Raw genomic sequence first — 24008 nt, 5'->3', positions numbered from 1 at the left:
ATATATTTACGATAAGCTTTTAATACCAATGCCTTTTCCGTAATATCAAGATAATTCTAACCAGAAATAACCTATCGCGTTTAAAAATTGAAAACAGTAATGACGTGCCAAGATTGGCGATCAATTTCAACGAAATGCCGAAAAAATCTTCTAAAGATAAGGCGTTCTACTGAACCCGAGTGTTTCCGGGAGTTGTAGAAATATGTTTAGAATTAAAGATAAATTTAATGTTTGACGAGTATAGTTTTGGCGAATAAGGCCTATGCCCGTTAGGGCGATCGTTATAGATAAGATACGTCTCCTTGAGGCGTTCTAACTTTAAGTAATCCACTCAAATAGGTTGTAATTAGAAATATCATAAAGGGAATTAATGTAGGTGTATCTACTGCTAAGAAAGTCCAACATCCCTCACACTGGTGTTCCTTCAGTAGACATTGTAACCCCAGAGTTTTGTTGAGGGATATATAATAGTCATGGAAATAGAAGCAAATCGTTCATGTAGAAGGGGAATACGAACTCTCTGTGGGGCAATGGAGAAGGTAGGGCCTTACCGAGAAGGATTACAATTTGATTGGAGCAATCAGGATTCATGCATGTGGTGGTTACCGACTTTAAATGGGGTTACACACTAATGTTGTCCTAGAAGAGGATTTCTATGGATACATTACCATATAACCATATTATCGGACCACGTACACTAACCTAAATGTATAAATAAAAAGATCAAGTGATCGTCTTCCAAATATAGCTTACGCGGGCGTTATGTGTCTTAAGGGAAAAACACTATAAGATATATTATAATTTTCACCAATTTTCAGAAAAAAAGAAACAATTTGTCTGTTTAATCCACCAAAGTGGCTAGTCTTTATAGTGTTTGTTCCCCCCTCATAACTATTTTCCATCCTAGGATACTCAGTACTTTTGTTAATGACAATTTGCATTAACAGTATCTAACAATGTATAACGTGTACCCCTTCCAGCGGGGAAATAAAGGGAAAGCACTACGCTCGTAGCCCCTTAATAAGATCCTCCTATTTGCACTGGGAATAATTTGGCCCCTTCCCGGATACCAGGGCTGCCATGACAGCAGGATAGTACGGATAAATAGAGGGGAGGGAGAGATTATTCGTCGTTGAGTAACTCGGATGGATCACTTCAACTGTTTTACTTGATGGTGGATGACGTGACTTCTGTTCAGGAAATATAACCCACTAACCAAGGAGGACAGGCGAACATATACTGAAACTCGCGACACAGTAATAAAGGTAGCTGTTCCCATGGTTATGGTACAATGAGGCTTGTTCCCTTCATTTAATAGTATACATTACAGGACAGACTTCGTCTAGTAGTGAGAACGTATAATTATCTTCTCTCTGTGGAGGGGAGAAAATCAATTTATATTATTTAAAAAATATTATTATTTAAAAAATACCTTGTTATGTTCACAAGCATTTTGGGTGGCATAAGGAGGGTCTTTGGGGGTGACCAGTAAACGATGGTTGCCTTTGATTACCCTGCAGTCATGAAAATAGGTGGCGGAGCAGCGGCCATGACACGGTCGACGAAGCCGACCATAACCTGAAATGAATGTTGTATTGTTGGGATGGGTTTTTGGTAATCCGGGACACATACCTTTCTTAAACATGCCTTAGCCTTGAGCAAAAATGTCCACTTATACGTTTAAGGAGGTCTGTGCATTGTAACCCGAACTAATCCGGGATGAATTCATCCATCCATTGCGACCACTACAAGCGGTGGCCTCGTTAGTTTTTTTTTACTGGGATGATTGGTTTACGCTTGTAGGTAATTTTCAGAGGCAGAAGGATAAAAGTTGTTGTCCCCTGTTCAATTGTTTTGCGCTCAAAGTCTTTTAATTTAATTTTTATCTGCATTTAATTTCAATTTTTTCCAATGTCGACAAAAATGCATGTGACACCGTCATTGCCAAGAGACGGTGTGAAACATATGGTATGTGGAACTTATTCGTTTGACAGTTGGCAGGGTTGGGATGTTCCGTACGATCTGGTAAAGTTGCACGTAAGAGCGTATGGAAGAGAGCTGTGCGCTCAATAAAATTAATTCGATTTCACCAATTTCAAGGACAGGCGTGCAATGAACTTGGACCGTTGTTCAAGCACGGGAAAATTGTTGGTAGAAGAGTGAAATTCTAAAGGTACCGGAGAGTAATATGGAAATGCTATTGAGGCAAATGAGTTAACGTTTTATGAGAGAAATTTGATGGTAATTTATGCGACAGAAGTCGGGCTAAAGTAATTTGTTCATGTGCATGAAAGCTAGTCTGAAAGTAAAACTCATTACAATAACTTTAACTGAAAATTATTTGAAGATAAAGTTTAAAAAATTGTTGCAACATTATCAATTTAAATCAACTCGGTGTATACCATCTAAACCGTAGATAATTGCAGCATTTCATGCGAAAATTATTCAAATTAATTGAACATTTTATTAAAGAAATTAAAGATTTTGAAGTTACCATTAATTAATTTTATTGACGTGTGCGGCATATTCTATGTGAATGTGAGTTGTGATGACAATGGTTATATATATTCATAGTAATAAAAATTGTTTTTACGTTTAGAAAATTTTGAAATTATTCGGAAAGATATCCTTTGGAATTGCGAGTGAGTTGGCGGGTCGCTAGGAATATACGTAGCGCAAGGCGTTTAGCCCATTTAGTGCCTACAGACAAACCCAATTATTGGATCGTGTGGGTTCACAAATTAAAAGTGGAACTTGAAGAGAGTCGACTCCAGCTGTTATCCACTTTCCACTTGAAATCCAATACCGAGAGCACTCTGTGGGAACCATTCCAAAGGAAAGAAAGATAAGTCCTAGCATACCTCTAGGCGCCGTTCATGCAAGGCGAATTTGTGTTTGTCTGTTTGTGTGTGTGTCCTAGTGAATTGTTGCTAGTTATAAGTTTAAATTTATATAATTTTTATTTTTTGTCTACATTTCCTTTTTTTATGATTTTATTTAATTTTTATAGTTTAATTTGAGATTTTTCATAAAGATAATAATAGTCGTTTGTGAGGGATCTATCCTAGGCTAATTGATATTGGTTCGTCCTGGTAGGATTTCCACTATAAGAGCTCTGATAGTTAGGATTTCTGAAGTAGGACTTTGAACTTAGAAGGTGGGCTAGATCCTTAGTATTTAGAGCGCTAATGAGATTTCAATTTATCCGAGTGTTCTCAACCAGGGAAAAACATAGAACAGTTTTTTTGAGTTACTAGTACAAATTTTATTTTATTTATTTTTAATTATTACATCTAAATCTATATAAAACCGAAAGAGACCTGGAAGAAAAGGAAAAAGATATATATGTATTATTAATGTTTTTAATTAAGATTGAACTTTATAATAAATGTTAATTGTCAGTGTTTAAAATGATGGCTTAATTTGTTATTTGGAAGGGGAGAAAGGATATGAAGGGAAAACGGAATCCGTGACGTAAGTTCACGAGGTAATGGTGTCTGGAAAAATGGGGTCCCTGGAATACTGGGGATATCAGGATGGGAGGGTAAAGAGAGGGGACCAGTGATCTGGATCCCTGTATGCATTGGTTGTTTGGTCGTGTGGTGTTGTGTCAATAGTCCATTTTCTATGTAGTTTAACTTACTTGTTGTGAACTCAATGTGTCCAAGGGTTAAGAGTCCACGGCCCAGATCAACCTAGCCGGGTCAGACACGGGGAAGAAGGGGTTACGCAACAATCTAAATTTTTTTCGAGGTACCTCCGGTTTTGATGCTATATATATAAGAAGGTGATCCAAAAGGCGAATTCAGACCGTAGTCTTCATTTGCTGAACAATTTTTTGTGGGAAATATCCACAAAAGGTAGAAGAAAACGGTAAATATTGTTCGCGAAGCTTACATAAAATGTTGTACACAGATATTCTTTAAAGAAGGGAAATATTTGTTATTTATTTTTGATTAAAAATATGTTTTGACAGCAAATGAAGACATCAGTTGGTATTGTTGTATCACCTTCTTTCTAGCATCATGGTATGAACGGTGGTACGTACTATTATTTTACAGGTAGATGCAAGTGTTGTTGTACAACAAACGTAACACAACAACCACATAGAATTTTGTGTCAATAAATTATTTTAATTTCATAAATAAATACAGTATAATCTCGATAATCCGGACACCACATGTTTCGGCGGTGTCCGGATTACCGAATTGTCCGGATTACCGTGTATTAACAAAAACATATCAATTTGTACGTTTAAATCATTAATAACAGACTTTCACTAGGTAATAACCTGACATATAAAGTAAACGAATTAATGTTTAGCAAATATCACGGGTTGCGACCACTTTAAGACCGGGTGCAGCTTCCCTGGCTACCAAATTTCAGCATAATTTAGGTTACATTTGCTGAGTATTTTTGTCATGTAAAACTTCTCTACAAGTCACGGTGCTCTTGAAGCAACTTTAAATGGAAGGTGCTTACACCTGCGAAGTTTTTGCGGATTCTGAAACTACAATGTTCACAGATGAGAAAAATCACCGGAGCGCTTTTTAAATAAATCGAGATTCAAGTCCGCATTTTTACGAGCTTTTTAGGTTTTCACGAGTCTATGTTAGGTCTCTACTCGTTTCCACATTTAGCTACAAATCTAAGTAAAAACTAAGCTATTCCCAGCGTTTTAAATGATTCAATCATTTCTTGGAATACATTACATACCCCAAAGGACTTTTTCCCTGATTCCTTTACAGGAAAGGAACGCGCAATCTCAAATTTTAGGGGAACTAGGCTACCCAGCACTAGCTTTAAAATACTGTTGCTTATCATTATAGATGGGATTCTATCCGGTATTTACCCAAAACTTGGGTAAACACCAGGTAAATACCAAATAAATATCTTTTTTGGGTGTTTATTTGGGTAAATAAAATTTTATTTTGAAATCAAATTTTTGTTTTTTCTTTCAGACAGAAAATCAAAAAGAATACCAGAAAAGCGGTAAACCACGCGGACTAAACTTTTTATATGTAAAATCGGTCGTTGGAGCTGCTTGTGCGAAACAGTTAGCAAAGAATGCAAAAATTATAGCTTTTTCGAGGAGGACTCAAATCTCAAGATTATCCGCTGAAGTCGTGGGTTATCCATCTGATATATAATAAAGTTTGGATTTCGATCCACCATGTATGATTTTCTGCAAGAAGATATACAACAAACTGCTCCAAAAGTTGTCAAATACCAAAAATATGATGTCACAATATATGAGAGATTTACCAAAATATGGACCAAAATTTATCATATTTTAACTTGCCCCGTATCCAAAAAGGTAATTTAATTCATAGTCATTTAAAATTTGGTAAAACACTGCGTTTTGGCATCTAATTTCATGATTTTAGTTTCTGTAGTTTATACCCACAATTTGGGTAAATACCAGGGTATGTACCCATTTCTACCCAATTTACCCATTTTAATGGGTATTTACCGTTTGGGTATTTACCCATTTCCCATCTCTAACTATGAATAAAATTATCTTTTTGGATACGGGGCAAGTTAAAATATGATAAATTTTGGTCCATATTTTGGTAAATCTGTCATATATTGTGACATCATATTTTCGGTATTTGACAACTTTTGGAGCAGTTTGTAGTATATCTTCTTGCAGAAAATCATAAATTGTGGGTCGAATTCCAAACTTTATGATACATCAGATGGATTAACCCACGACTTCAGCGGATAATCTTGAGATCTGAGTCCTCCTCGAAAAAGCTATAATTTTTGCATTCTTCGCTAACTGTTTCGCACAAGCAACTCCAACGACCGATTTGACGTATAAAAAGTTTAGTTCGCGTGATTTTGCCGCTTTCTGGTATTGTTTTTAATTTTCTGTCTGACAGAATTTTTGATTTCAAAATAAAATTTTATTTTCCCAAATAAACACCCAAAAAAGATATTTATTTGGTATTTACCTGTAGTGGGATTCTGTAACTCATTTTTGCTGTTATCGATAATTGTCGGTAAAATTAAAATGCTTATAATTTCGATAATTAACGAAATTTTTCGGTAAGATAACGATGAATAAAAAGTAGTCGCTAGCCTCTACCGACACAAACAGTGATGACAACTTTTCTTTATGTTTTTAGTCATAATTTTGCGATTTAATTTTACCGATTTTTGTCGGTAACAGCAAAAAAGAGTTACAGAATCCCACTACTGGTATTTACCCAAGTTTTGGGTAAATACCCAGTAGAATCCCATCTACATATATGTATAACTGAGTTACCAGTGACTATCTTGAAAGTCAAGTTTTGGACCGAAAACTTTGAAAAACTTAATTTTTCTTATGCATACACCAATTACTATTGCTAAGATCGAAAACGCCAATGAAATAAATAAGAATCTAATGCTCAAGATAGGAAAAAATATTGGTGTCCGGATTATCGAGGTAAGAAAAATATGTGATGTCCGGATTACAGAGTCTACAATGTAAAAAATTCTAGTGTCCGGATTACCGCGTTGTCCGGATTAACGAGTGTCCGGATTATCGAGACTATACTGTATTTTTAGATTTGTTTACATAAATTTGAAAATCATATATGAAAATTCGATTTATGTCAAAGATGTCAATATTATAAGATAGGAAAAGTCAATTGTGAAAAATTAACTGTAGAGAGAGTTAACCTCAGTTGCTACGATATCATAGCAACATTCTGTTAAACGAAAACTGTTACTCATTGGAATATTGACAAGAAAAAGATTAAAACTCAAGTTTGACGGCATTCGCTTTTGATTTTTTCATTGAATGAACAATAAAAAAAGAAAAGAAATAAATTTCAGCCACAAAACACGACGTTAATGTTTTCTGCCGCGAGAAATGGGAATCAAAAACGATTGGCATTGCTGTTATCAATTCCAGTGAGTTGTGTAGCCATCTGCAAAGACATAAATACAACAATATAAGACATTTTTTTTGTTATCATTCCTCAGTGAATGGCTTTTGAATTTAACATAATGTTATATCACGATATGGTGATATAACATTTTTTATACCCTACACCACTATGTGGGGAGGGTATTATAAGTTGGTTTTGGCCAAAAAGTTTGTAACGCATCGAAATAATGGTCGTAGACCCATACTTATATATATCAAAATGAATGTCTCGACGAGCTGAGTCGATCTGGCTATGTGTGTCCGTCCGTCAGTCCGTCCGTCCGTCCGTCTGTCCGTCTGTCCGTCTGTCCATCTAAACCTTGTAATCACGCTACAGGCCGCAATTTTGATCGGATCGTCACGAAATTTTGGATATTGATGGGGGTCCCGGAGGGGAAGAAGCCTATTGATTTTAGTGATGGTCGGATAATATTTAGGGGTCGGAAAGGGCAAAAAACTTAGGTGGATAAAAAGACAACGTTTTTTTCCAAAGCCAATATCTCAGCTTCTATATGGGGTATACCAAAAGCAAAACCCGACAATGAAAGCAGAAAATATCACCTTTCTAATGATGTAAAGTAGGTGTTCGTAGGTGATCAAACAACGAAGATATCGCAATAGTAGCAAATAAAACCCCAATTTTCATTTTTGCGATTTTAATTATATTGACAAATATCACAGCTTTGGTTGAAAATTTTCCAAAAGCAAAGCCTGACTATGAAAGTAGAAAATCCCGTCTTTACAATGATGCAAACTAGGTCGGCGTAGGTAACCAAATAACGGAGATATCGCAATAGTCGGTAATACATCCCATTTTTCTATTTTTTTGGAAATCACGCTACAGGTCGCAATATTGATCGGATCGTCACGAAAATTTCAGGGTTAATGGGGGTCTCACAGATGAAGAAGCATATTGATTATGGTGATGGTCGGATAATATTTAGGGGTCGGAATGGGCAAACACTTATTTGGAGAAAAGTCAACATTTTATTTCAAAGCCAATATCTCTGTTTCTTTAAGAGGTATATCAAAAGCAAAACCTGGCAAGAAAAGTAGAAAATATCACCTTTACAACGGTGTAAAGTAGGTTGTCGTAGATGGTCAAATAGCAAAGATATGGCAATAGTCGATAATGCATCCCATTTTCCGATTTGTTTGTAATCACGCTACAGGTCGCAATTTTAATCGGATCGTCACGAATTTTTTGGGAGTTGATGCGGGTCCCACATAGGAAGAAGCCTATTTTGGTGATAGCCGGATAATATTTAGGGGTCGGAATGGGGAAAACTCATTTGGAGACAAATTCAAAGTTTTATTCCTTGTGAATATATTGGCTTCTAGTAGGGGTACTCCAACGACAAAGCCTGTCAATGGAAGAAGAAAATATTACCTTTACATTGGTGTAAAGCAGGTTGGCGAAGGTGGTCAAACAAGGGAGATACCACAATAGTCGGTAATGCATCCAATTCTTCCATTTTTTTGCAATCAAGCTACAGGTCGTAATTTTGATCGGATGGTCACGAAATTTTAGTTGCTTATGGGGGTCCCAGAGACAAAGAGGCATATTATTTTTGGTGGTAGTCGGTTTATATTCCCTAAAAGAAATGTTTACCAGTGAAAAGCTTATGCACAGGGGTAGTGGTGTAGGGTATCACATGGTCGGCCCGTCCCGACTATAGCCTTTGCTCACTTGTTTCTTTTATACATTTTTACGTATTTAACCGAATTTACCGATCCAATTGACATAGAATTATTCTTGAATAAATCCTTGAATTCATAAATTTCGTTTCTGATACCATTACATGAAATGTTCCTCCTTGGTTGCGATTTTGAATTAACTGCAACCTGTTAAGGGTAATGTTTCTATACAAAGTTTCGTAAACATTTTTTTGTTGCATGCATTTTGTCTAGTCTTAGTTGTATTTATGTCTTTGCCATCTGTAACCAAAATGTGGAATTATTAGCATATGTTTTTGGAAAATGCATTTGTTCGGGTCTTTATTGCTATACGTCTTTGTTTATGTTCAATTAATTCTAATGTTTCCAACTCATTCCTCAAAATGTACATATAACTGCAATAATTGTTGCAAAAACGTTTGGGTTCGCTAAAAATTTAATGAAAAATTAAAGGCTGCTTCAATCTTTTGTTTTTAAAAACAAAAAACTTATGTTTATTAGGACTTTATTTTTTTAAATTTTAAAAAATAACACACATTTTGTGCCACCTTCTCTCCATCGCGAAAAAAAGTTTTCGCATCGAAACAATTTTAAGTATTTTCTGCTCTGAAGGGAATCACATATTGCAAACATTATCTTAAATTGACAATAGGTTGATTAATGCATCTTACATAAACATCGATGTAAATGTACTCCAGGACACTGTCGGTCAATATATGCTGCCTATGGATTGAAGACAAATTACAGAGGGAATCCCTGTTCTGCAAAAACATATTCTCTTAAGTTGTGCATATAGCAAAAAAAGACACAAATATGTTCATAATTTTCAAGATCGCAGTGTGAAGATCGATATTGGGTATATTATTGTGAAGTCCATCTTGGGCGCCAACTTCGCGGCTGCTAAAATCGCTCTCGAAATTGTTCTGAAGAAATGTCCCCATATGTGGCGTCATAAAATGTGAGGCAGTTCGTTCGGACTCGAAGAATCTTTCATTGATATGAGGGAGTTCTTCCCGTTTTATTTTCGGAGATATTCGTGGGAAATAGTTTTTATTCTGAATGATATTTTGTTCTCAAAAAATATACATATATCCCTAATGTACATAGGAAATAGAAAGAAGAATACAAAATGTCTTTTGGAACAGGAGAATCAAAACAGCTGGCACTTAATTCTACATGTAAATTATTGTTTAAACAACTATCCAATTTTTGCTTTTCTTTTATCATTTTCCGTATTACTAAAAATACCGAAAAAAAAACATAAAACAACTGTGTGAACTTGCACCAATTGTTCAACGGCGGGATAGGCTAATATCATAGTTAGGTTCTTCTTATGTACCCAATCTCTATAAATTTGGTATCATATTTTTCTACGCATTGTCTAGATTCCGCATATATTTTTTAATTTATTTTGTACGGACTCTGGGACAGGATAATTTGGATTTACTTCCAATTTTTTTATTATTTGTTGATTTTCCGCGAAAATAATAATAAATTTAATAACTATTTAAACATCTACGAATAGATGTGGAATGCTGTTAACGATTTATGCATACATTTTCTCATAACAACAAATAAGATATTTTTAAATATTTTTTCTTTATATGAGAATAAAAACCGCTATAACTTTTGCGCGCATCGTCCAATTTTGTGAACGCGAACAGATTTGAAACCAGATTTAACCTCTGAGCCGAAAATTGTAGATTTGCTCGCAAATTGTTTGTTTTTTTCAAATGGAATTGCAAAGGATTTTTGGTTTTTGCCATATAAAACAAGTAAGCAAATTCTATAGTCGGACGGGGCCGACCATGTGATACCCTACACCACAACTTCTAGGAATTAGCTATGTGCAACCATTTTGCACGCTGAATGTCACGGTATGTTTCCCACGCCTGGCCAGATCAAATTTTCAACGGTGGCATAATACCCCTTTGTAATGCTGCCGATATTTCCTGAGTATTTCAGCCATGAAAAACTTCTCTACAAGTGGCAACTTTGGACATGCCTTTCGGATTCGGCGATAAAAAATACGTCACATATCAATGACATAACATGAATCCATTGGTATAGGATAAGCCTCCCTTGTCCTTACTGGGATATTTGTGGAACAATTATATAAATTATACATTTCTAAACAATATGCCAAAATTAGAAAATTCACATTGATTGTGGGTTTATTGAAGATCTATCGTCCCCACATATGCTTGGTAATGCACGCAGTTTTGTGATTTTCAGGCCATTTCGAAAAGAGTTTATTGTGGTTATATACATATTTTATACCGATTGAAATAACTAATAATGAAATAATTTGCATGCAAACAAATTTATAAATCCCAAAATTATTCATATTCAATTACACACCAAGTAAGATAGTATAAGTCAGCTCCGCTAACGGTGATATACCCTCAGCATCAGACCAAAAAAGAAACAAACACAATGATTATGAAGCATAAAAAAATATATATTTTGTAGGTATCGGAATGTAAGGCTATACCAAATCAATTGTAGTAAGCTAACTTCTGAGTTTTGAAAAACGTTTGAGAATTATTTTTTTTTGAAATTTTGGACCATTATCTCAGGAAGTATGGACTTACTCCGGAAAAATTATACCGTTGCAATAGGTACCGTTAAAAGAACCTTCTTCAAAAAATTCAAATAGATCCGAGACTGGTCCTCAAACTGCACTTTTCCCAAATTTTGTGTAGGATATAGGCCATATTCCAACCTGATACATTACTGGATGAAATAATAGGATGTGCAAAGTTTGGACCAATCAGAAAATCCCCTTGAGCGTTATCTTGCGGATTTGCCATTTTAGTTAGTTTCCTTTTTTGTTATTCAGGGTTTCTTGGACCCTTTCGGCCATAATCTCTGGAGGTATGGACTTGCCATTGTATTTGTACCATCGTAAAGGGGCCGGAAGGACAATCTGCTTACCCGACCTATATCTGGAAGGAATAATAATATATGGAAAGCTTGGACCAAATCGATTTCGCGCTTCGAGAGTTATCGTTCACACAATTTGTCAGAAAAATTTTGTACTTTTGTGGGGGATGTACCCGCAGGAGTGAACAGATATAGCCCATATTCGAAATTACACTAAGTTTGGGCAAAAAATTACGAAGTGCAAAATTTGGTTCGAATCGATAGATCCGTTCGGAAGTTATCGTGCGGACCAGCCAGCTAGACAGTGAGTGATGCAGATGAACGGTCAGGGGTAAATCGACTCCAAACTGTTTGAAACTAATTTCGTCCAAACATACTTGGGGTCTAAAACCATTTTTTCGATGGGCACATCTTTGGTCGTATTTTGTATATTTTGTATTAACCTATAGGCTGAGGGTATAAAATAGGTGGCGAAGCGACCCCTTGCTGCAATATTTGACAACTGATATAAAAATTTCTCTGTCATGATTGAAACAATTTGTAGTATGAGAGGAAATTGTGGTTCTCTACACAAAACCCATTATATATTAGGCAGTAGGCCCCTTATTTAGCAGACACATTATTGCAATTTGCATCAGGGGAAATATCAGTGTTTATTTTTCCATATGTAGGCTACTTTCCCGGTATATGCCATCCAGGAATTAATATATGGACCAAAAATAAAATTTGTATATTTTTCATACAAAAGTAATGGTCCATTTCACCAGCTAAATAGATCATCATCCAAAATTGTAGGCATCTTCTTCGACCTAAACCCATACCTCATGCAAAATTTCGCGACTATTGAGCTATATTGCGACCTCTAGTATGCTTATGATTACACTTCAAGCAAAAAATTGGATATATTAGGTTGTAACTCTGTTATCTGACCGCGTAAATCAATATAATTGGCATCAATGGAAAGGGCAAGAGTTGGTCTTCCTAATATTATTTACGTGGCCGGAAAGTGTCTTCCAGGAATAAAGATATAACCGGTAAATAACAAATTTTCACACAAAAGTTATGGTCCATTTAACCCTCTAAACATCATCCGATCACCATCTTAAATTGCAAGCATCTTCTTTGTCATATACTCTTACCTTGTTCGAATTTTCGAGGCCATCGGGCTATTATTGCGACCTACAGAGCAGCTACAAAATCGGATAAAAATTAAGTTTTTGATCCATTTCACCCGCTAAATATTTCACGATCATCACCAATTAAAATATCGATCTATTCTGATGTGAAACCGACCTCCATACCAAATTTCGTGACGATCGGTCCATAATTGCGGCCTGGAGTTTTATTACAATTTATAATGGACAGACAGACGGACGGACAGACACACATCTCAAAATCGCTTTATCTCGCCGAAATATGAAGATTGGTATACCACATTGGGGGTCTCCGACGAATATTTCGCGGTGTTACATGAATTTTTTCCTTTCCACATAGTGGTGTAGGATATAAAAAACATGTTTTATATTCCCAACGGAAACCAAATACTAAATCTCAGACATTTGTGCTAAAACCTTAAAAATATAGAAATGCGGCATCTTCCGGCGACTAAAATCGCCTTTTTTGTAGTGTTGGGCAATCTCGTTCATTGAGCTGATCGATCTTTTTCATTCCGTTCACCAAAAAGATCCGGGTCGTTTACTTCGTTCGTTGGCTCTTTTTCGTTCAACAATACATTTGAGTGTACATATTATTTTCTTTTGAAGTCGTTCGTTCTCTGCTGCATACGACTCCGTCGTTCTTTTCACCGAATCGTTCTTTTGAAAATGTTCGTTCACGAATGACACAACTGTTGTGTTACTTGCTTGTTGTGTGCTAATGGGGGTGGTTTTGTTTCTGAACGTAGTGGTGGTGGTTTTGATATGAAAGAACCAGATGAACGAATGATGCAAAAGAAAGATATGACCGAGATGTGCTACTGAATGAGGTGAGTTACTGAGCGAGAGTAGCTCTCTGAATCATTGTTTGTTTTGTGTGGAAGGAAATGTGTGCTGCTTTCGCTAACGCAGCGTTTGTTTAGAGTTTGACTGCAAAACCAATGCTGCTAATTTTGTAAGCAGCAATGACTCGCCCATCGGGGATCTAAATGAACGATATAAAAGAATGAGCTGGATACGGATCCGTTCGTTCTTTTCACGGAATCGTTTCTTTGAGCCGGTTCGTTCATGAACGACGCAACTCTACTTTTTTGCCCACGCCTTTTTTCTTGATGTTCGGGAATCATATGAAGTGATTGTGTGCCAAATCAGGGTTTTACGGCGGATGACCCATCAATTCCACGTTTTGTCCTGTCAAAAAGGTGCTGTTTGAAATCGACGTTTGGTGCACAATGATTCGTTTTCTCATGTTCGTATTTCAAATTTCTCCGGAGAATTCAGGTAAACAAATTGTAGTGTACCACTCACAATTAACCGTCCTACGTTGCTCAAAGCGTATAGTCGACGCATGGTCAGTTTTGCCGAAGTGCTTCATTCATGAACAACTTTCGTAGGATTTCGCACGCCTTCAAAGACCCACACGATCGATGGCTATTTTGTTTCGGGCTTTTACGCATAAATCCAAGATTGGTCATCTATGACGATCTTATAAACGTCGTTTGAATCACCCCAACCGTATTTATTCACAATTTCTTTTCAACAATCGGCAAGAGACTTTTTTTAGGTCAGGTCATGTATTCATGCGATATCATATGTTAGTTGGTTGAATGTCAAAGGAAGCCTCTTTCTCACGGCGATCATGCATTATCCGTTCACGCACAGTTTACATTTTTTCGGACGGCTGTTTTTGGACCACCCTTACGGCAATCATGCATTATCCGTTCAATGTAGGATTGTCTTTCATCGACATATAAAGATTGAATATGATTTATGCACTCTTGCCGTGATTATCTACGTCGAAAACTTTAAAAATTATTGGACGAAAATGTTCAATTTCCAAATGAAATTCCATTTTTTTTTTTTTTGCAAAGTGATCGTATGTCAAACTTTCCGGAGGGTAAAAACTGTCAAACTTTCAAAAAAAAAAATGTCAAATGGAGTCTAGCCCGCAAACTTTTGTAGTTCCCCTCGTATACGTGTATATCAAAACGTGAACCGATATTGCTCATTTTCAATGCCAAACATTGAAGGAGTAATATAAACTTATATTCTAAATTAAAAAGCGTTATCTTAGATATTGCGAGCTGTATCTTGATTTCACCTCAATTCTCCATCCAGAAAACTGCGCAAGAAAAATCGTCTAATATAAAGCTTGACTTAAATAAAAACTAAAAAATCTATGCCTGATTAACGCTGTACTAGAAAACAAAGACGATATGTGGTGAATTAACGTTTAAATTTACCACAACTCAAATTGTGTATGCACTTTGACCAAACGTCCATGGGAGCTTCATATACCACCATACCTCTTTTTATTAGTTCATTGCCGAACCTGTTCATGTTGAATAACGCCTAAAATCATTCTACTGTGTTGAATTTTAGTTAAACCATTATATTTCGCAGCTACATTTTTACTAAACTCTAAGTATAAATGCCTTAATGTGCAAGCAGCACAATGCCTCACTGAACTTCGGTGGTCCGGGGTGCAGGCTTCAAACCTGTAGTCGATTAGCGTCGAAGTGGTTCGATTCCACCTGGGAGGCGGAACGGCTAAAAGGAAAAACATTTGCTTTTGTAGATAATTTTAATCCATATTTAGTTAATCAATATTTATTTATTAATATGTATTTTTCGTATTCAGTTTTTTTTTGGTTTTTTTGATAAAATATCTATTTCTTTCCAATATCTATAACCAGACATCTAAATAAAGACATTTTTAATTTTGTTTGTCAACAAGTTGAATTTGAAGGCAGAATGTGTGTATTTTGCCTTCACTGCTGAAAATGATTGTTTTTATATAAAATTTGCGTTTAAATAAATTTATATACCGAAATAAAAAAGTGAATGTTTCCGCCCGGGATTGAACCGGGGGCCTTCCGCGTGTTAGGCGGATGTGATAACCACTACACCACGGAAACCGTTGAGGATGGTTTCACTAATCAGAGTTTTGTTCCGTTATTTCCCACCATCTAAAAAACATTGTTCATGCTATAAAACGACATTCCTGTATCATGTTTGTTTGTTGATGGTATTTTTGAGATGTATACAACTGTATTCACCATTAGTGGTTAATGCAGTCATTGGTGGATTACTGATACAATCTGGGTAAGCTGTGGTTAGTTTTCCTGTCATATAAAATTTTGTTAAACCGACACAGCTGTACTTCGGTTTTTCGAGTTCTCTGTAGACAGGAAATCTTCTGTCAAAATATTGTTGTTAAGGGTGACCCTACTTGTACAGACCGAAAAAGGCAATTTTTCATGAATTTTTCAAAGAAAACTACCAAACTTTTTTGGTAGATTTTTTCATCTGAAAGAGCACATCTTAATCTAGTGTCTGATTTTTATACCCTCAGCATTTATTCTAACGAGGGTGTATACACTTTCATACGGGCAAAATGTGCCTCATCGAAATTATGGTTTTAGACCCCAAGTATGTTTGGACGAAATGTGTTTCAGACAAATTGGAGTCGATTTAGCAATGTCCGTCCGTCTGTCTCCGTGCGGAGTTGTTTTTCTTCATTTTTTTCTCCTATCGGACGCCTCCCCAGGTGGTGGATAAGGGAATGATCGTCGGCGATTGCTCACTGAAGGGTACCGCAAAAATAAAACATGCGGGGCGAACCAAAAAAAAAAGGGGAAAAGGCAGTGTCTGTTCCCACATTGGGCGACTGCAAACAGCGTCTGTACTCCAGTGGAGCGGCTGAATACGGAGACGGTAAACTCCAAACCCTTTAGAAGGCAACGGGAAACCACTAAAGTAATATCCCATGAAAATCATACAATGAAAATGGAAACACAAAATAACAATCGGCCCTCAGTCTCCGGCCAAACGAGGGTGCTAAGAATCCCCGGAGGTAAAACAAAACTTAACATCGGAACATGGAATGTTCGAAGTCTTTATGAGCTTGGAAAATTGGATAACACCATAAGCGAGATGAAACGGCTGCAAATAGATATATTGGGTATAAGTGAGACATGGTGGACTGAAAGCTCAGAGTTCTTCTCTGAAAATACAAAGGTTTATCACTCAGGCAATGTTGACGGAATCCACAGAAAGGGCGTTGCTATCTTAGTTAAACGTAACATTGCACCCAGTGTGACAGGATACTTCCCGATTTCGGATAGGGTGATGATGATCAAAATAGCCGGAAAACCGGTTAACTTGAACGTAATACAAGTTTATGCACCCACATGTGATGGCGACAATGAGGAAGTAGAACAATTTTACAGTGATGCATGGTTTAATAAGAAAGGTTAGCCAAAGCTTCATGTCAATTTAATTTTTTTCATTCGAGTATGCCTAAAACTTCAAAACAATATAAACAAAATGTGTATGTGTGTGTGGTGTTTGAATAATATGCCAAACAATTTTAAAAACAATCGAATTCAATAATTTTTAAAATTGTTTTTAGACCATTTGTATGGAAGAAATTGGTGAGATTTGCATTGAAACAATCAGTTTATCATATTCACAACTCGATTATGTGGAGAAAACTTAACTCTTCATTCATTTTTCGCATTTTTTAGAAAATGCTCAAAAAATGCATTGTAAACAAACCCACTTGATGCTTTTATTTTGAAGTTTTAGGAATTCAAGAAAAACAAGGGTTCTATAGATTTTTTTCATTTAAATCTACCTCTTTACTTATACCATGCAGTGATGTGGAAAAAGTATTGACAATGACAAAACCCCATGATATCACAATAATACAGGGGGATTTTAATGCGAAAGTTGGGAAGGAAGAAACAACTGATGTTACAGGTAAATTTGGATTAGGCCAACGTAACGAAAGAGGAGAAAGGCTAATCCAATTTTGCCAAGAACATAAGTTTAAAATTAGTAACACTATGTTTAGTCTCCATCCGAGACGATTATATACTTGGAAGTCGCCACAAGACAACAATAATAACATAGTCAGAAATCAAATTGACTACATATTAATAAATAAGCGATATTCCTCGTGTGTGAGTAGATGTTCCACATATCCCGGTGCTGACGTTCCCTCAGATCACATCCTTCTAATTTGTAAAATACGTTTAAAACTGGCGATAACACGCAAGAGAAATCCCCAGAAGAAAATCAATTTTGAAAGGCTTAGAGACCCTTCTACGTGGCAAACAATGAAAAATCAAATAAACGACAATCTAAACATCGTTGGAAATAACATTGAACAGCAATGGAACAGTTTAAAAGAATCCATCAACAACGTGTCAAAAGTTGTATTAGGTACAACAACAACTAGACGTAAGAAGAACGACTGGATAACTGAAGAAATACGGGCACTTCGCGAAGAACGAAGCAACTATAAAAATATTAACTTTGAAAAATATTGGGAATTGAATCAAGAAATCAAAACCGCAACCCGTGCCGCAAAAAATGCACAAATAAACAAGGAATGCCAGGAAATTGAAAGATTACAACTACTTCACGACGATTTCAATCTCCACAAAAAAATGAAAGAGGCATCCGGTATTTACACAAAAAGAACGTCCACATTTATTTGCGATGATAATAACGTAGCCCACTACGAACGTCAGGATAAGAAAAAAGTATGGGAAATATATATCAGAACTTTATTCACAGACGAAAGTCGAACTCAGCTCCTAAACAATACTCACCAAATCGGCTTACCAGAAAGACTAATCAATGAGGAAGAATTAGAATCGATAATAAAATCTATGAAAGACAAAAAGGCACCGGGCCCTGATGATATACCTGTCGAAATACTCAAACTAATAGAAGGCAACAATAAACAACTGTTATTGAAGTTGTTTAACCAAATTTATGTTACAGGGGAATATCCGCAAGATTGGCTCCAATCAACGTTTATACCAATACCCAAGAAAAATAATGCGAAGGCGTGTGGTGACTTCAGATTAATTAGTTTAATGAGTCATGCCCTGAAAATATTTCTAAAAATAATACATAGAAGAATATACCCAATATGTGAGGCACATATGGGCCAGACGCAATTTGGATTCAATGAAGGCATGGGAACTCGTGAAGCATTACTTGGACTGAACGTATTAATACAAAAATGTCGCGAAGTTCAAAAGGACGTATTTCTTTGCTTCGTGGATTATGAGAAGGCGTTTGATACGGTGAAGCATGACAAACTGATGAATATCTTGACTTCTATTGGGCTGGACGAATGGGATATAAGATGCATCAAAAATTTATATTGGAATCAGTTATCAAATATTAAAGTGGATGATGAGACAACTGACAATGTTAAAATTTCAAAGGGAGTAAGACAAGGATGCGTTCTGTCTCCACTTTTATTCAATATATATTCAGAACAAATATTTGCAGAATCCATAGCTAAAAAGAACATAGGTATTGCTGTAAACAACACGCTTATTAATAACATTCGTTATGCCGACGATACAACATTATTAGCAAGTAGTTTTGCGGGGCTACAACGATTACTGGATGCACTCACGAAAACAAGTGAGGAATATGGACTACGTGTTAACATAAAAAAGACCAAATTTATGATTGTAAGCAGAAAGAATGTGGAAACAAATGCGCCTATGTTAATAAATAATACGGAAATAGAAAGAGTAAAAACATTTAAATACCTTGGTGTCCAGAACGATGAGTGGGATATGTCAAAAGAAATAAAGTGCAGAATTGAAATGGCACGAAATTCATTTTTTAAATACAAAAAAACGCTTACCAGCCACGATATAAGCTTACCAACAAAAATGCGTTTTGTTAAATGTTACATATGGCCAGTACTACTATATTCAGCCGAAACCTGGACCATAAAGGCATCAGATCAAAAAAGAATAAATTCGCTTGAAATGTGGATATATCGTCGCATTTTAAAAATTCGCTGGACAGATCGTGTCTCAAACGAGGAAGTGCTTAGACGCATGAATGCCGAACTCCAAGTTGCACGTACGATAAAGACCAGAAAAACATCCTATCTGGGTCATGTAATGAGAAATGAAAAATATAAGCTTCTCCAAACCATTATTCAATCTAATATCGAAGGAAAAAGACCCAGAGGAAGGAAAGAAACAACATGGATAAATAACATTAAAGAATGAACGGGTCTGCAAGAAGAACGAAGTCTTCTGAATGCCGCCAGAAACCGAAGCCTTTTGATAATTGAATAAAAAATGTCATTTAATTGTATAATAATATAAACAATTAGTTAAGTTAAATGTTGTAACACAAAATTGTAATTGTATGATCGCTAACATCCGAATACGGATTGGCAAATAAAGAAGAAGAATAAGTCCGTCTGTCTGTCTGGCTGGTGCGCACGATAACTGTCGAACGGATGAGCCGATTTGGTCCAAAATTTGGCCTTCGTAATATTCTGTCCAAATATAGTTTTAGTTTGAATATAAGCCATATCGCTCCACTCCTTTAGGTACCTCCCCTACAAAAGTTCAAAAATGTTCGGAAAATTGTGCGCACGATAACTCTTGAAGGTATGTATTTACTGATTTTGTCTACACTTTACAGACAATAACATATCTACCAGATATAGATCAGGTTCGAATAAGGACTATATTTGTGTACTCCTTCGGGTATCTCCCGCACAAAAATTCGGATGTATTCGCGGTAAAAGTTTTTTCAATGGCAAGTCCATACTTCTTTTGAAAACAGCCCGAAAGGTGTAAAAAGCATATGTAGTGGCTGGAGAGCAACGATAACTCTCGAACTGATCAACCGATATCGTCCAAAATGTGGCATTCGTCATATTTTGTCCAAGCTAGTGTGCGCTATATCTATCGGAAAGATATAAGATCCACTTCCATATTGGACTATGTTGGTCCATTCCATTCCGCAACACTTTTGAACTCTAATCCTAATCCACATTTTTGTCACTCAGGGTCAGAAAAGACCCTAAATACATTTGATCCGTAGATGAAAGTTCCGATTCACATATGCTGAGGGTATATCTCTGTCGGCAAAGCCGACGGATACTTTTTTACTGTAGGAAGGGTATAATAAGTTTGGCCAAAAAAATTGTAACGCATCGAAATAATGGTCGTAGACCCACGAGCTGAGTCGATCTGACTGTGTGTGTCCGTACGTCTGTCCATCTAAACCTTGTAACTACGTTACAGGTTACAATTTTTATCCGATCGTCACCAAATTTTGGGTGTTGATGAGGGTCCCGGAGGGGAAGAAGCCTATTGATTTTGGTGATGGTCGCATAATATACAGGGGTCGGAATGGACAACAACAAAAATTAATTGGGGAAAAAGTCAACGTTTTATTTCAAAGCGAATATGTATCTCCGCTTCTACAATGCGTATATTAAAAGCAAAACCTGTTAGTAAAAGTAGAAAATATCACCTTTACAACAACGTAAATAGGTTGTCGTAGGTGGTCAAACAACGAAGATATCGCAATAGTCTTTAAATGAACCCAACTCTTCATTTTTGCGATTTTAATAATAATGACGAATATCACACATTTGGTTGGGACCTTCCAAAAGCAAAGTCTGACTATGAAAGTAGAAAATTCCATCTTTACAATTATGCAAAGTAGGTTGACGTAGGTGGCGAAATAACGTAGATATCGCAATAGTCGGCAATACATCCCATTTTTCAATTTTTTTGGAAATCACGCTACAAATCACAATTTTGGTCGGATCGTCACGAAATTTCGGTGGTTAATGGGTGTCCCGGAGGGGAAGGAGACTACTGATTTTGGTGATGGCCAGACAATATTCTGGGGTCGGAATGAGCAAACAAGTTATTTGGAGAAAAGTTAACGTTTTATTACAAAGCGTATATCTCAGCTTCTATAAGGGGTATACAAAAAGAAAGACCTGGCAATGAAAGAAGAAAATATCACCTTTACCACGATTATATTTCGTAGAAGGTCAAACAACGGAGATATCGCAATAGTTCCTAATCCTATACAAGTTTTCATTTTTGCGATTTTAATTGTAATGACGAATATCTCAGCTTTGGTTATGGACCTTCCAAATGCAAAGCCTGGCTATGAAAGAAGAAAATCTCACCTTTACAATGATGCAAGGTAGGTTCGAGTAGGTGGTCAAACAAAGGAGATATCGCAATAGTCGGTTATGGATCCCATTTTTCCATTTTTTTTTTTGTAATCACGCTAAAGGTCGCCATTTTTGATCGGATCGTCACGACATTTTTAGAGTTGACACGGGTACCAGAGAGTAGGAAGCCTACTCAGCCTATTGTCGGATAATATTCAGGGGCCGGAATGGGAAAAAACTTATGTTGAGAAAATTCAACATTTTATTGTTATGCGAATATATCAGCTTTTAGTAGGAGGGTTCCAACGGCTAAGCTTTTCAATGGAAGAAGAAAATATCACCTTTACATTAATGCAAAATAGGTAGGCGAAGGTGGTCACACAAGGGAGATATCACAATAGTCGGTAAGCATCCAATTGTTCCCTTTTTTGTAAAAACGGTACTGTAAACGGAAAATGTTTGTATGCCATCTTAAAGACAACTTTTCAGCCTACAAAATTTTCAGACCTCGTCGAATATCACGCTGATCAAGAATATGTAAATTTTAATGGATTTTAAATGATTATTTCGAGGAGTTACAAATGGAATGGAAAAGTTAATATTCCCTACATTATATGGTGGAGTGTATACAAATTGGGATTTCAGACACTCAATCACTGTATTGCATGTCGAAGATTGTACACCACCCACCACATATACATAGATTTTTTCGTAGACGAAATGTTCAGAAAATGGGGGATTTAGTCACACCCAAAGAATATGATATAACCTTCCATGTGTATAAAACTTACGACATTCTGTGTGTAAGACAGGTATGCTTACAACTATACCTCTTAAATGAATAAAGAACGATAAAAAGGACCACTATTGCTGAAATAGAATACCGTATATTCCTAGGTATAGCCCCCATAGTCCGTACTAGTATTAGATTACGGACGCGACACTTATATAGGGGCTTACATCTTCATTATCATAAAATCATACAAACATCGTAATTTTTATGAAAATTTATTTAACAACATAATATACCAATCACAATTTATTCCAATTGCAAAAAATCAGTAAAACCAATAACAAGAAAACCTTTACTTCTTCAAGAGTGGACTGGAGTATACTACGGGAGCAGTATATGCAGAAGAGTATGCGCTATAAGATGGAACTGCAGAGTATACTTTCGAAGTGTATACAGGAACAGCGGATGAGTAGGTGGTATATGCAGGAGCTGCTGCATAAGTGGCAATTGCTGGTAAAGCAGCAGCGCTATAGGTAGTGGTTAGAGGAGCTACAACACCAGCAGAAGCGGCAGCAATGAAGAGAGCGAAGGTAATCAAAAACTATAATAGAAATTAGAGGATATAATATAGTAATATTGATCAGGAATGGGTTGAGGATCGAAATAAACTTACTTTCATTTTGTTATTGTGGTAATTTAGTATGTGTTCTTTGCAGTAGAGCTTAATGAACTGATGCCAAATAGTATTTTCAATTGGCTATTTATAATACAAATGCTGGCGACAACAATATGAACTTCTGTATTACTATGTTTATAATTTTAAGGTTTTGTTTTACTAAGTGACACTAAAGTATGCATAAATATATTTAGATTTAAAATGGCATGCAAATCTTTGATTTGCTTCTGGTCTTATGAGATCTTAATGAGATCAATAAGTTTATAAAATTTCCTGTTTAACTATTAACAAGTAAGAAAAGCGTTAAGTTCGGTCGGGCCGAACTTTTTATACCCTCCACCACAAATTTCAGCCATTTCGGTGGATTAATGTGGTCACAACCTTCAAAATACCGAAATTCGGAAGGTACCGTTCTATGGGGGCTATATGATGGCGTGGACCTATACCTACAAATTTCTGGGGGAAAGTTTTATACGCCTAAAGAAGACAAATACCAAATTTCAGCCATATCGGTGTGATAATGAGGCTAAAACGTTCAAAATATCGAAAATCGGGAGATATTGTATTATAGGGGCTATATCAACACGTGGACCTATATAAACATTTTATGGTAGAAATGTTTCTTAGCCTCTGGAAACACAAAATACAAAGTAACAACCGATTCTTTGGTCAAATGGGTCTAATACATTCAAAATATATTAAAATGACGCGTACTTTATAAGGGGTCTTATGTGGGGACTATACCAAAACGTGGACCTATATAACCCAACTTTGGTAGGAATGTTTTCTGGCCTCTGAAGACACAAAATACCAAATTACAACCAATTCTGTGGTCAAATGGGTCTAATACATTCAAAATATATTAAAATGACGCGTACTTTATATGGGGCCTTATATGGGGGCTATACCAAAACGTGGACCTATATAACCCAACTTTGGTAGGAATATTTTTTGGCCTCTGGAGACACAAAGTACCAAAT

The 24008-nt window shown here is 36.2% G+C and overlaps 2 non-coding genes across 2 annotated transcripts; one reads left to right on the top strand and one right to left on the bottom strand.

Moving 5' to 3' along the window:
• The first annotated feature begins 15093 nt into the window (after nucleotides 1–15093).
• Nucleotides 15094–15180, top strand: TRNASTOP-UCA (transfer RNA opal suppressor (anticodon UCA)). Its single transcript has one exon. It is a non-coding gene; the product is annotated as a tRNA-Sec (tRNA).
• A 301-nt stretch (nucleotides 15181–15481) lies between these two features.
• On the bottom strand, nucleotides 15482–15554 carry TRNAV-AAC (transfer RNA valine (anticodon AAC)). Its single transcript has one exon. It is a non-coding gene; the product is annotated as a tRNA-Val (tRNA).
• Between the last annotated feature and the right edge of the window lie 8454 nt (nucleotides 15555–24008).

The sequence above is a fragment of the Musca autumnalis genome, unplaced genomic scaffold (genome assembly GCF_047663935.1).
Source record: "Musca autumnalis isolate F117 unplaced genomic scaffold, ASM4766393v1 scaffold_5, whole genome shotgun sequence".
Taxonomy (NCBI): Eukaryota; Metazoa; Arthropoda; class Insecta; order Diptera; family Muscidae; genus Musca; species Musca autumnalis.
The sequence above is the reverse complement of the archived record's forward strand: the minus strand, read 5'-3'. Positions and strand labels throughout refer to the sequence as shown.